The sequence below is a fragment of the Urocampus carinirostris genome, chromosome 12 (assembly GCF_059441175.1).
Source record: "Urocampus carinirostris isolate Australia breed hairy pipefish chromosome 12, RoL_Ucar_1.0, whole genome shotgun sequence".
Taxonomy (NCBI): domain Eukaryota; kingdom Metazoa; phylum Chordata; class Actinopteri; order Syngnathiformes; family Syngnathidae; genus Urocampus; species Urocampus carinirostris.
In genome coordinates this window covers 32612590-32628407 of record NC_142360.1, presented here as the reverse complement: position 1 = coordinate 32628407, position 15818 = coordinate 32612590, and the positions used below count along the sequence as shown (strand labels likewise).

Here is a 15818-nt window from a genome sequence, read left to right as displayed (position 1 = left end):
TTTCATAGGTTTTTGCTATATCAAAGGTTCCTGATAATTTTTTCTTAATGACAGTACTATGTGTCAGACCAATTGGCAGTGACCTGTGGGGTCCCCCCAGGGGTCCATCCTGGGACCCCTCTTGTTCAATTTTTACATGCTGCCCCTGGGCCAGTTAATACGCAGTAATAACGTGTCCTACCATAACTATGCAGATGACACTCAGATTTACATCTCGCTGACAGCAGGAGAACATGGGCCTGTGAACTCACTCTGTCACTGCCTCCAACAGATCACTGTGTGGGTGCAAAACAACTCTCTCTAACTAAACTCAGACAAGACTGAAGTCATTGTCTTTGGCCCACAAAAACCCAGAGAAAGTGTCATCTGGAATCACTTAGTTTAAAAGCTAAAAATCAGGTTAGAAATCTCGGGGTAATAATGGACTCGGACTTAAACTTGAACAGCCACATTAAATTGATAATATCATCAGCATTTTACCATCTCAAAAACATTGCCAGAATCAAAGGTTTACTGTCTAAACCAGACTTAGAAAAACATATTCATGCATTTATTTATTTAGGTTAGACGACTTTAACGGCCTTCTGACTGGACTTTCTAAACGAGCTGTAAGACAGCTGCAGAACATCCAGAACGCTGCTGCTCAGGTCCGGACTAGAACCAGGAAGTACGACCATATTAGTCCTGTGCTCAAGTCTCTGCACTGGTTTCCTGTTGCTCAGAGAATAGACTTTAAAACAGCTCTGCTGGTGTACAAGTCTCTTCCTGGTCTAGCACCAAAGTACATCTGTGACATGTTGGTCCCATATGAACCATCTCGGACCCTGAGAACCTCAGGGACAGGCTTTCTGTTGGTGCTCAGAGCCAGGACTAAACAGGGTGAAGCTGCGTTTCAGTTCCATCCAGCTAAACTCTGGAATAGTCTTCCTGATGACGTCAGACAGGCGTCTACTCCGACAATGTTTAAGTCCAGGCTGAAAACAGCTCTGTTCAACGGTGCATACAACTGAAAGGGTTCTATCTGCACTCTTCACGTTTACCTTATTTTAATTCGTTGATTTTAATATGTTTTATCTGTGGTTTTAATGGATTTTTAAAACCACATTTGAAATGTTCAATGTCTTATTGTGTGTTTTTAACCTGTCTGCCATTTCTGTAAAGCACTTTGAATTGCCTTGTGTATGAATTGTGCTATACAAATAAACTTGCCTTGCCTTGCCTATTGGTGACGTCAAACTGTATAGAAAAGGTTAAGTCAATTCTTCTGAAGTTTAACTTATGTGTGAACTCGGGCATGTCGGCTTCACTTTTCAGCAGACTTGTTTTATCTTTCTTCATTTAAAGTGTGGTTTATTGAGTCAGACTGCTGGGAAACATGGTAAATATTTCAAGCGTTTACATCACTCAAATTGAAGCACTTTTCAAACATCAAACACATTAAAATTTAAGCCTTTTCAAGGATTTCAAACACCTGTACGAATCCTGTAAAACGTTGTATTCACCTAAATTAGTGACACTGTACAGAAGAAATCTCTCACACTGGCTTTTTTAGATACAAATACCAATAATACTGACACCATTTTATAGTTTCTGATCATAATGTAATTAAAAGCTGACACAGACGCTCCTAAAGTTGGGTTTCAAAAATAAAATACAGAACTTTTATCATATTGCTGAAATTCAGGCTTAAAATTTCAAAACGTTTTTAAGAATCAACATGTGCGACACAATCATGAAGTAAAACCAAATTATTTCAACATTTTACATTATATTTACTACGAAAAAAGGAAAAGTAGGTGTTGCAAAGATATTGGCCCTCTATTTTTTCAGCTCAGTCAACAGACTCTGGAAGTTCCCCGATGACTTCTGAATGATCTAATGTCAACCTAAATGGTTAACAATGACAAATAAAGTGCACACGCGTGTCAAGTCTCAAATTAAAGCACCGGCTCTGTGATGGGCTCATACCTGGAGCAAACCCTGGAGAACAGACAGCATTATGAAGACCAGAGAACACATCAGGCAGGTGCGGGATAAAGTTGTGAAAAAGTTCAAAGCAGGAATGGAATACAAGAAGATTCCATACATTTACACACCTACAATTCTCTTCTGCAGCACTGTGCAAGCGATAACATAAAAAAACGAGAAACCATTGCAAAGCTACCAAGACCTGGCAATCTCTCTCCACTTTTAGGCCTAACAAGGAGAAAACTAATCAGAGAAGCAACCAGGAGACCCATGATCATGGATGACCGGCAGGCATACACAGTTGAGGTACAAGCAATGTTCCCTCTAAGCTGAGCGCGTGTGCAATCGCGAACTGCCCGCACATTCTCAGCGCACAAGAAAATCCAGCGCAATGTTCCCTCTAAACTGCATGTGTGCGCAATTGTGCACTACCCAAAACTTTTCCGCGCACAAGAAAATTTAGCCAGCTCACAAAAATCAGGGCTCGAAATTGCTGATTGAGAAGTGAATTAAGTCAAAGTTACAGTGCATGAAGGTAAAAAGTACAAGGGTTCCCCTGACGCGGTGTTCTAAATGCGGTATTTTGAAGTCCAAGTCGAAGTAGAACGAAGTTGAGTAAAGTAAGTAGAGTTTTTCGAGAACCGGCTTCTTCGGCTCGGCTCACGAAAAGGAACCGGCTCTTTCGGGTCCTAAACGGCTCTTCAGGTTGTTTTTCTTTCATCCCTATATGACCAAATATTATGTAAAGTAATGCACAAAATGACTTAAAGGAAGGGGGAATAGAACAAAAAAGAAAAAAGTGAAAAAGCTGAGAAAAATGAAACAAGAGGAAAAGAAAAAAAGAAAAGAAACAAACAAAGGAAAAAAAGTAAATAGAGAACAAAAAGAAAAAAGTAACAGAACAATTTAAACACTCTATGGGAATGTCAGCACTCAGTTTTTTTCTTCTATAATCTTTGTATTTAATTCAAAAACAAAATATTAAAAATGGCAAAAACTGTGTAGACCAGGAGTCAGGAACCTTTTTGACTCAAAGAGCCATAAAAGCGGTAACGCTTTTTTAACGGTTTCAAAACAATGTGCATGCAGAGTTCTTTTGTAAAAATGTCACAGATTACTGCAAACGATAAGCATATCGACATATTCACTTTGGGTGTAGACTGCACTGAGCGAGAGAGAGAGAGAGAGAAGGAAGTGCCTTGCCCTGTGTGCAGGGATCCGCCCACCTGCACTGCTCACCCAATCAAAATCATTTGCCAGTGTTTTTATTTATCAGTTTAAATTGTTTCTTATCAATCTTCTGCATTAAGTTGCTTCGGCTTTATATAGACCACAATTGGGATGAAATCACTTGAATTTGGAACGCCACATAGAGATGTTCAATAGTTACATTTTATTTCGGAGCCATACGTACTCATGAAAAGAGCCATATATGGCTCCCGAGCCATAGGTTCCCTACCCCTGGTGTAGACAATACAGCATGGGGTTAAGCAGACTTGTTGAAAATCATGACAACAATGTCAAGCATCTACAAGCACTTCACCCAAAATTCAAGCACTTTTCAATCCTTGAAGACGAATTTCAAGCCATTTCAAATATTTCAAGCACTCTACCCTGTGCAATGATGCTGTACTAGAGAGACTGCAGGTAGCAAAACAAGTATTGTCTGTGTTTTGCAGCGATATTCCGTCAATGTCGAACAATCACATGACAGATTGTATCACCTGGTGCGCGACATTCCACGCAACCAAACGCCCAGAGCGCAAAAAAAATCCCATGAATGAAGATCATCCACTTATTAAAAAAAAAAAAAAGAAAAGACACGCCCACCCCCTACCGCGTGATGTCGGATTCAACATGGCTTCTTGCGAGATGATACCTCTGAAACAAGGGGGACCATTTGAGACTTGCTTTCGCCTGCGGGCTGCTTGTTGTTGAGGCTGACTGTCGAAAAAAACAAAAAGGAACATTCACTTTTGGAGTGTTTGGCTTAAAGGCTTGCCAGCCTTGCAAAGATTACGCGCACTGTGCTCGCTGTCAGCTCGCCTCGGATTGAATTCAAATGGGCTGAGCCAACTAACATGTAAAATCAAGTAGCCCATAAGTGCTATGTTTTACACTGAAAAATGTAGCTTGCTGTTCAGAAAATGAGGGACGGAAAATGGATTATGAAATATAAACTTGAAAAAAGAAGATACGGACGAATAATCTGCATAAAAATAAAGGAAAAAATGGATAGCAATGTTTTCATTCTTATCAAAAACTGCACATTTGAATCCATAATCTATTTCTGTATATATTGTTTACCTTTTTGTTGTTGTCACGTGCCAAATAAAGCACATTTTATAGTGTAAAATTCAAACTGGAATGTCTTATACGCACGCAAATTAGAGTTAACCTCTCCTTGTGTTACTTTTTTTTAAACACAAAACGGGTGTTGTTTCAGGCCTTTGAGAGTTCATGGTGTGACAATGTTCATACTGTTGAGCATAAAATATCATTAAAAAGTAAAGTTTTTGCGCAGTAGAAATGTGAAAAGCAAACAACAATGTCTCAAGTTTTACTTAACATGATGATTTTAACACTGTAAAATAACATAAAATAACATATTTATGATCATGAATTAATCATTATTATTATTATTTCTCATCTCATCTCATTAGCTGCACCGCTTATCCTCAGTAGGATCCCGGGGGTACTGGAGCCCATCCCAGCAATCAGCGGGCAGTGGGCAGGGGACACCCTGAACTGGTTGCCAGCCAATCGCAGTGAACACAGGGACAGACAACTCGCTCGCTCATCCACAGCTAGGGACAATTTGGACCGGCCAAATCACCTGAAATGCATGTTTTTGGAATGTGGGAGGAAACCCACACAAGCACGGGGAGAACATACAAACTCCGCACAGGAAGTCCGGTAGCTGGATTTGAACCCACACAGGAGGTTCCCGAAGACCTTAGAACTGTGCCGCACACACGCTAACCACTGGGCCGCCGTGCTGCCCTTATTATTATTTATCATACACAAATATAATATTAATGATATTTGTTTTTTTAGACCTGTCAAAAAATGTGTGGATAGGTAAGTGTGAAGCAAATTGTAAAGTGCTTTGGAGGTCTTTAATGACTTGAAAACTGCTATAGAAAGTGTTTATTAATTTTATCTTTGGAAATATCAGAAGTTTAACTCCTATTTAGGGAACTTAATCAAATGCAACAGAAAATGAGTGTTTAAAAGCACAAGGAAGAATGCAAAGTACAGAGACTTAAAGTGACCAAAACGCCCCATTTACTTCTCATTTTTTTGTCCTGCCTTCCACTGTCACGGAGCGGAGCGGGAAACAGGAAAAAAAGGACCCATTCGCGTAGACGTACTCACGATTTATTGGGGGAAGGATGAGGAGGAAACAAAAGAAAAGTTCTCAAAAACGAGCAAATGGATCAGACCAAAAACAAAACAGGACAAAATACGGGCAGATTCACAGAACTAGGCATTTAACAGGATTTAACAGAAGTCTCGCAGAGTTTAACCAGGTTTAACAAACGTTCCAGCAACGCACAGTACAAAGGAGCGCACTTAAGTACTCCAAGAGCAATCAGTCCAATGCGTCTCAGCCGGTGTCAAGGGGCGGGGCCAGCTGGGCGCCATGACAACCGTGCAGGACATGACATTCCACAAGGTTTTTGGTGTACCCTTAGCAGCAGGATGGCCAACTATCATGTCAGCTCCCTCTTAGTGAGGCTCATGTTATGTGAATGCTATCGATTCTGATCTACAAGTATTTTTTTAAAATGCATGTTTTTATGGTAGGTCATTCATTTTTGTTTATTATTTAAATTGATAGGTTTATTTTTCCAATGACAGGATTTTTACCACGAGGAGGCATTAAATGACACACACTGTCCCTTTAAGTGTTTCATAAGTGGCATAGCAAAGTTAATAAAAAAAAACGCCACATCGGTAACTATTTTTGCTTTAGAACAAGATGCAAAGTTGGGAAAAAGAACTGTTTATTTCCCTCTGTGGCAAATTTTATCCTATAAAAGTACAGCTGGCCTTTGTTTTTGCTTTGGCTCCGAGTGAAGATCCTGAAAGAGACTTTAATTGCCACTGACTTGTTCTATTTCTCCTCGCGATGCAGCAAAGTAACGGCACAGCCTGGCCATCAAAACAACAAACAGATTCAAATCTCCAGGACAAACTGTTTACAAAGCAAGTCTGACAGCAAGTCTCCACCGAAAGTCCCAGGAGTTCCCCAAAACTGCAAATAAAGATATCATAGAACGACTCACTCAGGGCACTGGCAGTCGAATTGGGACACAAAAAAGGATGGCGAGCGGGGGCGGAGGAAGAAAGAAAAATTGTCTATCTTTTCCCGAAGGCTTTGTGGTGTTTTCAGAGACGGCTTGCATGTTGGTTGCTCACGCCTCTTTTAAGTCGTGCGCTCACGCTGAGGGCACTCCCTTCTTACTACACACCCACGCGCTCATTTGAGTCTTAAAACTTTTCCAAAAGTATGTTTTTAATGCAGGCTTCTGACTTAAACCGTGATGAACAAGACGCCGAATTCAAATTCAATCTGAAGATTATAGACGTCAAAACTCAATTTTCCATTGTATGTTGAAGTGAGGTGCAGTTAGACCAGGGGCCAGGGAACCTTTTTGACTCAAAGAGCCATAAAAGCAAAAAATGTTTCAAAAAAAATTGAGAGAGCCACATCATATATTTTTATACAAAATTGAAAAAGCTGCCAAACACGCTCTCTGGACAAAAGCTAATTCTTCAGCACATTTGATTTCATTGTGTGTCATTTGATGATTTAATCAAATGTATGAAATGATAATAATGCCAAATCCTGTGTCCCAAATCAATATAAATATGCCATTTACAATTTGTCTTCCACCTTCAGTTAAGAGTGTTGAGGCAATTTTTTCCATGAAATTTGTCCTCAATAACGATTTCAAAACAATGTGCATGCAAAGTTCTTTTGTAAAAATGTCACAAATGACTGCAAACGATAAGCATATCGTCATATCCACTTTCGGTGTAGACTGCACTGAGCAAGAGAGAAAGAAGAAAATGCCTTGCGCTGTGTGCAGGGATCCGCCCACCTGTACTGCTCACCCAATCAAAGTCGTTTGTCAGCGTTTTTAGTTATCAGTTTAAATGGTTTCGTTATCGAACCTCTGCGTTAAGTTGCTTTGGCTTTATATGGACCAAAATCGGGATGAAATCACTTGACTTTGGAACGCCACAGAGAGATGTGCAATAGTTTCGGAGCCATATGTACTCATGAAAAGAGCCATATATGGCTCCCGAGCCATAGGTTCTCTACCCTTTAGTTAGACTATGCCTCACCTGGATCCCTTAACCACCATGGTCGTCGGGGCGGCACTTCCTGTGGTGTCTTGGGCAAATATAGCATGTTGGCGCCCATCCCCCTCCAGGCAGTTTTTTTGAGGTAGGGGTTTTTCCCCCAAATGAAACAGATACCACTGGTTTCCATGGTGTCCAGTATCAGGGAAAAACCTCCTGATCTTACTCAGAAGCAGCATCTTCATCATCTGGTCACCAATGTTCCGTGTAATTTTCCACGGGCCTGAGCGTTCACACAAAGTCGGTGAGCAACGCTTGAAACAACAGTGAGCAACCATAATCCCAAGTGTGGCAAGATAATCATTATCAAATAAAACTTGACATCACGTTACATTTTGCTGAGTTTTCCAGCAATGCAAAATTATTTTTCACTTTTGAATGAATTGACTAATGTGCGATTGCAAAGGTTGCAGGGCCTACAAACGTCAATTGTTTTTACAATTCTTTCACAAGATTTCCATTTCTTTTATTCCTGGTATCTTTTGTCGCATAATACTAACATTTTGGGGGGCTTAAGTCATGGTAACCAATATTTTAAGTTGCAGCAAATGAAAATAATAACCAGAAGTAAAATTCAAACTAACTTGATACTTAAATCCTCATCAAAGCATTTGTGCATTGTGCTTGCTAGTAATATATTTTATTATCATGTAAGTCAAATGATTCTTGCTGCATATACAATAAGGCATGGATATTATATTACACAGTACAGCAGTTATACAAATACCGTACAAATAAAGAGCATAGGAACTTCACCAAGATGCCATGTGTTTCCAAAGGCTTATACAGTGGAACCTCGGTTCTCGAACGCCTCTCAGAAATGTCGAGAAATTCTTGCTTCGCTGTTCGGTCCAAAATTCGGAGTTCGAACGCCGGTAATGCCTGAGTGCGTACGCTAGAGTGCAATGCTGAGCGGCGTGCGGGTGTAGATGGTGTAGATCGCCCACACCCCTCGTGACCAACCACGTGCGCACTTGCCTCTTTACGCTTTCGCTTTTAATATCGGTGAACGGAGTGTTTTAGCCCCTAACTATGCCTCGGAAGAAGGTCGGTGCAAGCAGGACAGGTGAAAAAGGAAAAGTTGTTCGTACAACTATTGCCTTTAAGAAAGACATAATAGCTAAATATGAAAGAGGTGTACAAATTTCCGATCTTGCTAGGGAATACAGCATGCGCCTTCTGCTGACCACCACAAAGGTAAGAAACCCTATTCATAATTCTTTTAACTTTTTTTTTTTTCTACACGTTCGTGTCAGCGTAATCTTTCGTACGGAAGATTACGATAACGCGAACGTACGATTAGCCTGGGTTAGCTTTATGATTCGAGGTGAACATTCAGGGTGTTGGAACGGAGCCCCTTTCCAATGAAGTACTAGGCACTTGTGGTGCTAAATGACTTGTAAACGACCTGATTTTTTTATTTTGACACGTTCATGTTAGCATAATCTTTCGTCTGGAAGATTACGATAACGCGAACGTACGATTAGCCTGGGTTAGCTTCATGTTTACGTTAATGGTAAACATTCAGGGTGTTGGAACGGATTAAATCGATTTACATTATTTTTAATGGGAAAAATGATTTCGGTGATTGAACAAATCGGTTCTCGAACAGGGTTCTGGAACGGATTATAGTCGAGAACCACTGTATAAAATTAAAAATACAGGAATGCCTTGCCGTATGGCAGTTTACTTATCCAGTCAGGAACCTTCTTACTTGACTTTGACCTCAACGTAACCCTTTTGCTCATCATTTCGGTGCCATCCAAAATGGACGTCCTCATCTTTGTAAGAGCGAGGATAGAGGAAGAGAAGGTAATGGTCCATATAATACATTCTGTGTCGGAGATCACACATAAGATGACAGACTGACATGTTATCTGCACTGTTAGGTTAAGTGGCTTTCAGCAAGTAGAAAGGACAACTTACCCGGTGAAGATGGCCAGCAGGGTATGTAATGGAGATGGAAGGTGTCAGATGATAAAACTAGTAATGTTTTGTGGATGGCAAAAATAGATACAGTACATTAATGAGATGAACATGTCATAAAAAGAAATACATTCAAACAATGTTTCTTTTTCTTAAAAAGAATTAGGGTTGTTAGGAATTAAACTATATTTACAAATATATCGTTGACCAAATTGTTCGGATTAGTTATCTGACTCCATTAACCAAACACAAACTTTATTCTCCTAACAATGCATGCTCATTTTCTTAATTTTAGGGAAACGTATTGACAAGAGACAGGCTTTTCCATAGGGGGCAGATTTATTTTCTTATATCATTTATTAAGTGAATTCCATCGAAGTTTGCCAAATTATTGTCAAATTAGTCTAATTAGTCTTGTCGAGCCTCTCATCTTTTTGTCTCTGCTCCTGTCTGTCTTTTTTTTCCCGTCTTCTGTCTTTTTGACACGTCGGGGCATCGGCCACCCCCCATTGGGCGTGCTGACTCCTCCCATGGGTGTGCTGACTCCTCCCATGGGCGTGCCGCCGCCTCGCCGAAGGGCGTCGCGGATGTTTGTCCATGTGTGTCTGGCATTCTTACGTCAGCATTCACAGGAATTCTGTTATCAAAAGACATCTGATGGATTTCAGACAGCCTAACCTTCTAATGTACCTTGAAGAAAAACAGTCAGTGAATCTCTCTACTGCATCAAACTGAGTACATGTACTTATTTTGTAGTTAATTTTACGATATTCGTTATAGTCAAATGGATAAAATCTTTCAGGGTCCATTCGTCCATCCATTATCTGCACCACTTATCCTCAGTAGGGTCGCGGAGGTTGCTGGAGCCCATCCTAGCTATCTTCGGGCAGTGGGTAGGGGACACCCTGAACTGGTTGTCAGCCAGTTGCACACAGAGGCATACAACTCAATCACTCATTCACACTTAGGGACAGGGTTGGGTTGGGTTACTTTAACTTGATTACTTTCAATTACTTTTGGATTACTCCAATACCAAATATGCTAATAAAAGACAAAAGAAACTAAATATGAATAAAATGACTAAATTGTGTGCAGGCTTGGGGAGTAACGGAATACATGGAACGGCAAAAATGATTTTGGCAAGCTGTTTAGATTTATTTTCATTTTGTTTCTGTCGCATATTATGTTAGTTTTGCCAGAGATCAAAGCCAGGAGAGAAAGCTTACCACGTGTTGTGAGTCATAATTTTATTCATATTTAGTTTGTATTGTCTTTGATTAGCATATTTGGTATTGGAGTAATCCAAAAGTAATTGAAAGTAATCAAGTTAGAGTAACCCTACCCAACCCTGCTTAGAGACAATTTGGACCGGCCAATTAACCTGACATGCATGTTTTTGGAATGTGGGAGGAAACCGGAGTGCCCGGAGGGAACCCACGCAGGCACAGGGAGAACATGCAAACTCCACACAGGAAGGTTCGATCTCATGACTTCAGAACTGTGCCACACACGCACTAACCAAGAATTAGGGTCATATATTTTAAAATGTGTTTCTTAAAAAATATTTTGTGGAAAACAAAAACTACACAGCGTGTTAGGGGTAGAATATATTTTGGGTGTATGGCATATTTTTAAGTAATAACGAAATTATTTTTACTTTATGTAGACAAAAATAAATTTTTAAAAATAATATTAACATATAGTACAGCACAAATACATTTTTTCTACAACCGGTTATATTTGAATTTCGAGGAAAGGAAAGGAAGATAATGTTTAAAATGGCTGATTCATTAAAACGCTGAATACACAAGAAAAAGTCAACTATTTCTCATACAAAAGTTTGTTGTCTCTTAAATTTGTGAAATTCGTCACGCAGACTCGCCACTTTATAAAGTATTTTTGAATAATAGCAAGAATAATTGGATAGCAAAGAATATGTACATACAGTATGTGTCATTTTTAGGGAGATTTAATATTTTTGATGGGGAAAAGGATAAAAATGTCAGGTTAAAAACGGGTGTTTTTTTTAAGTGACGACTTTGCAAGAAGAAAATCTCACAATTTCTCATACAGAAGATTGTTTTTTTGTAAATTTCTAAATTTCTTTTTGCAAATTTATTACTTGACGAGGTGGCAGATTTCCTAGTTAATTTTTTGTACATTTAAAAGTTTTTATTTCCCTTTAATTAATTACCCCCTTTATTGAAATAAAGAAAAATACAGTATAAGGGGATAATATGCAGTCGTGCTGTTGTCATTTTTGACCAACTGTGATTTATAAACTTATTTACAAAGTATTCATTTAATTAAGAGCACAAACTATTTGCCCATTAATTTATAAATGATGTACAAAATATGGACGTTGTCACGGTTGCCCATTGCCCTCACTTGGCCCCGCCCATTTGACGCCAGCTGCAGCTCGCTGCTTGATTGGCTTCCCTCCTATTTAAGCTCAGTGCTCACTCAGCACTTGTCAGTCCGTCAACGAACCTCTGCACCCGCAAGACATGTATTTTAACTCTGTCCTGTATCCTGCTTGTGTATCCTGTCCGGTATCGATCCAGTCTGTCCTGTCCAGTATCGATCCCTTCTGTCCGGTATCGGCTTGTGTATCTGGTATTGATCCTGTTTGTCTCATCCCATCTGATATCTGACTCCAGTCTCCAGTATGGACTCCATCTGTCTCGTCCTGTCTCATATCTTGCTCCAGTATCTGGTATCGATCCTGCCTGTCTCATTCTGTCCGATATTTTGCGGCAGTCTCCAGTATCGATCCCATCTGTCCAGTCCTGTCTGGTATCGATCCCTTCTGTCCGGTATCGACTCGTGTAATTGGTATCGATCCCGTTTGTCTCGTCCCATCTGATATCTGACTCCAGTCTCTAGTATGGATCCCATCTATCTCGTCCTGTCTCATATCTTGCTCTAGTATCTGGTATCGATCCTGCCAGTCTCATTCTGTCCGATATCTTGCGCCAGTCTCCAGTATCGATCCCATCTGTCCAGTCCTGTCTGGTATCGATCCAGTCTGTCCGGTATCTGCTCGTGTATCTGGTATCGATCCTGTCCGTCCCGTCCTGTCCTGGACTTCTGTCTCCCTTCATCTGCCCAGCGATCGCCGAATCACTGGCGTTTGTGTCTATGCGCACGACTTCCCCATTCCCATAAAATAAAGCTTGTGTGAAAACGTTACACGTGTGGGTCCTCGGTCTGTTCTGGTTCTGTCACACATAAATGTTTGTTTCTTGTCATATGTCAAATTCTACAAGTAAGGAAGTCCAAGAGTGGCAAAATTTGATTTTCCATATAAATAATGTACAAAGAGTATATTTAATCAAGATCTTTTGAAAAATGTTTTATAAGTTATGTAAAAAAATCGAAGGCAGCACTGCGGCTGAGTGGTTGTTTTATTTCATTGTATATTGAATGTTTTGATGAAGCACTTGAGTTGCATTTCGGTGTATGAAAAGTGCAATACAAATAGATTTGGATTGTTCTCTTTGAAATCAATTTGCAGTATCTAATACAAATATCGATTCTGCGGTGAACCAAAGAAAGAAAAGGAAAGACGATAATGTGAAATGGACAGGTTTTTGGTCCAACAGTGAATAGATTTTACCATTCTTTTCATACACATGCAAAAAAGTAATGCAGGAGAACAATGGTGTTGAAACCTTTTTTATACTAAAAAGTGATTGATTTTGAGGGGTGAACCGTAAAGTCCGGACTATAGAGCGCACCTGATTATAAGCCACACCCACCACTTTTAAAGTGATTTTCCACTTTTGTACTTACACAAGCCGCACCTGGGTATAAGCCGCATGCGCCCGCATCAAAACTTTGATACTATCACAAGTTTAATCCAGACCAGGCTGTAAATTCCACAATTGTGATTTTGTAGGGGTTGATTGTTCTATATTCATTATCAATTATCCATCGTCCGTTATCGGTCAAATCATAATACACTACAAAGCCAATAGGCCGAGACACTAGCCCCCAGCCAAGAGGCTGAGTCAAAATCCTAGCCTTGGATCGACACAATCCTTAAGTCAATAGTACACAATCCTAGAACAACAGTCGGCATCATGAATAGAAAATGATACCCGTAATTAACGTATGATGCAGACTTGTAAAGTCCGGGTCCCGTTGAAAGTAATCCAAGGAAACAAAATGTATATTTCCAAAGTTAAGGGTGGGAAAAATATCGATCCACTAATGTCCGCTGCGACAACAGACAGATCTACTGGTAACTCAGCTTTAACCCACTTCCCATCAGCCCGCGTTTGCGCCGCCCCTTCTTTTTGATTCGCCCGTAGAACACATGACAGAATAAATTGGCCGCTTCACTGAATTAGCCGCAAGGCTGAACATTTGGGAAAAAAGTAGCGGCTTATAGTCCGGAATATACGGTATATCATCTTCAATCTGATTTTTTTTTGTATGTTTATTAAGAAATACACAAAATGAAAATAGGTCGACTTTGCGTCAGCTCATTCCAATTTAGTTTTTGGAGCAATTGTTAATTTTTATACAACCATTTGTGTGTTACATGTTAACAATTCAGGTTGCATAATCTCATGGAATGAGCAACAAAGAGAATCTTTGAAAAAAGGAAAAGAAAAAAAAAGCACAATTCCTGCAGGTTGAATCAGAGGACACTCCTTTTCTTGAAAATACCTGAGCACAGTACATAAACCACACAGGAAGCATTCCATGTTAAGGCAAGTGACACCATTTAATGTTTTCGTATAGACGCTTCTGGTGACATTTACAATAAATACAGAAAATGATTTTGGCCACAGAGTGATTGAAAATACACGACACGTGACAAGTAGACGACGCCGTGATCATCACTCATGAACCTTGGCTGTTAAAGCAACAATAAGAAACGAGCAAAAAAATAAATTGCCAGCTTTTGCGTTAGTCTGAGTCACAGTTTGCACAAAACTTTTTGTACATTGAAAACTAAACTTAGACGTGATTTGATGTGGCGGGTTAAAGAAAGCTGATTTTTAAAAGAGTTGATTTTTTTTTTTTTATCCATAAGTTGGGGGTAACCAACATAGTGCCCACGGGCATCAGGTAGCCCCCCAGGAACACCAGAGTAGCCCACAGAGTTTCTGAAAATAGCTTACCAGTGATGGGTTATTGCGATTTTCTAGGAGATTTGACTTTTAATCGGTCTTTAAATACATGATTTCTTCCAAGATTGTTTTAAAAATTCACCTATAATCTACATATGTAGATCACTCAGTCCCCTAATACAAGGCTGATGTTTTACTAGCGGACTGTGCCCATTTTTTACAGTATGTCTAATAATTACAAACTATAAAGTTGTAACTACATACTATTATTTTAGAAATGTTTATAAAACTGATCAGCCTTCGTAGGCAAAAAAATCTCAGCTTCAAAATGTTGGTGACTCCTGTGAAGTAGTGAGTCTAATGGCCTTTAAAAGTCTGATCAATGATAACAAGTTATTGCGTAGAAATAATATACTATGCAGTAATACCAAAGGAAATGAAATCCATGGAGTATTTTCTCTCACTATTGGTTAAAATATCTAAATGTTAATTAGGATTTATTTTATCCATTTCTGACAAAAAGTCATACTGACCTGTTCAGTGCTCTTATGATGGTGCTTATCATTTTTTAGACTCCTTAGAAACTTCTGGATAAAATTGGATCAAACTGACCCAGGAGCTTTACTGCTGTAATATGAACCTAAACTTGTGATGTGTTTTTTAGGTTTTGGCCATTATATACATATTGAAAAAGAATGCATTGTATATACTGTAGATAAGGACTTCTGTGAATCAAACGAGGATGGCATTACAAAAAAAACAGGATGCTTTGGGGAGGGACTGTTTTTGTTTTATTTAAACAGGTTGACTTAAGCCCACAGGTTAATTTCAATGCATCCTCTTCTTGTTTCACTTGTTCTAAAATGTTTCAAAGGCCACATCTAATGTCAGTAGGATAGCAATACAGGGGCTCATAAGCTTTAAGCAGGGATGTTAGGGAGTCATCATTGCACATACACTTTCTATGTCCAAATTCATAAACCATTATTCTCAACGGTATCACTATACAATTAAAACTGTAATTTAGCATTGCTTGATTATAGTTAGTGGTATATTTACTAACTAAATATTGATATAGTCAATTATTTATAATGGTCACTTGTGAGGTTTCAGTACTCACTAAAGTGCTTTTTGTCTATTAGTGTTATGAAACTACAGTCAGGCTCTGGTTCAGTGACTCTTTTGGAGTGCTTATCACAAAACTAGTTGTACTTGGAGTTTCCAGAGCAGTCGATGAAGCAAACAGCTGTCAAAATATTGTTCAGATGCATTTAACATTCAACTTCAGTACATTTGTATTTAATGTTTATAACCGTTTTATGTATTGAGCAATTGTCAGGGTTCATACACTTTTTCATAGTCAAATTCTAGCACTTTTTGTCTGCGATGAAGATATACAATTTGTTATCTTGCGTAAGCGTTATCAAAACATATTGCATTATTTAATTGAGTAGATCGCAAATA

The 15818-nt window shown here is 39.3% G+C and overlaps 1 protein-coding gene across 3 annotated transcripts in view; it reads right to left on the bottom strand.

Moving 5' to 3' along the window:
- Positions 1-6386, bottom strand: part of LOC148355614 (protein-glutamine gamma-glutamyltransferase K-like) — a 79246-nt gene extending 72860 nt beyond the window's left edge. Inside the window, exons 1-2 of one of the 3 annotated variants that reach the window (XM_088349280.1) lie at positions 6261-6362; positions 3848-3912 (exon numbers count right to left, since the gene is read on the bottom strand). The gene's annotated coding sequence lies outside the window, so the exon portion shown is untranslated. Of the gene's footprint in view, positions 1-3805; positions 3913-6260 lie in introns of those variants that run through there. The other 2 variants (XM_088349279.1, XM_088349281.1) reach the window with 2 other exon arrangements.
- Between the last annotated feature and the right edge of the window lie 9432 nt (positions 6387-15818).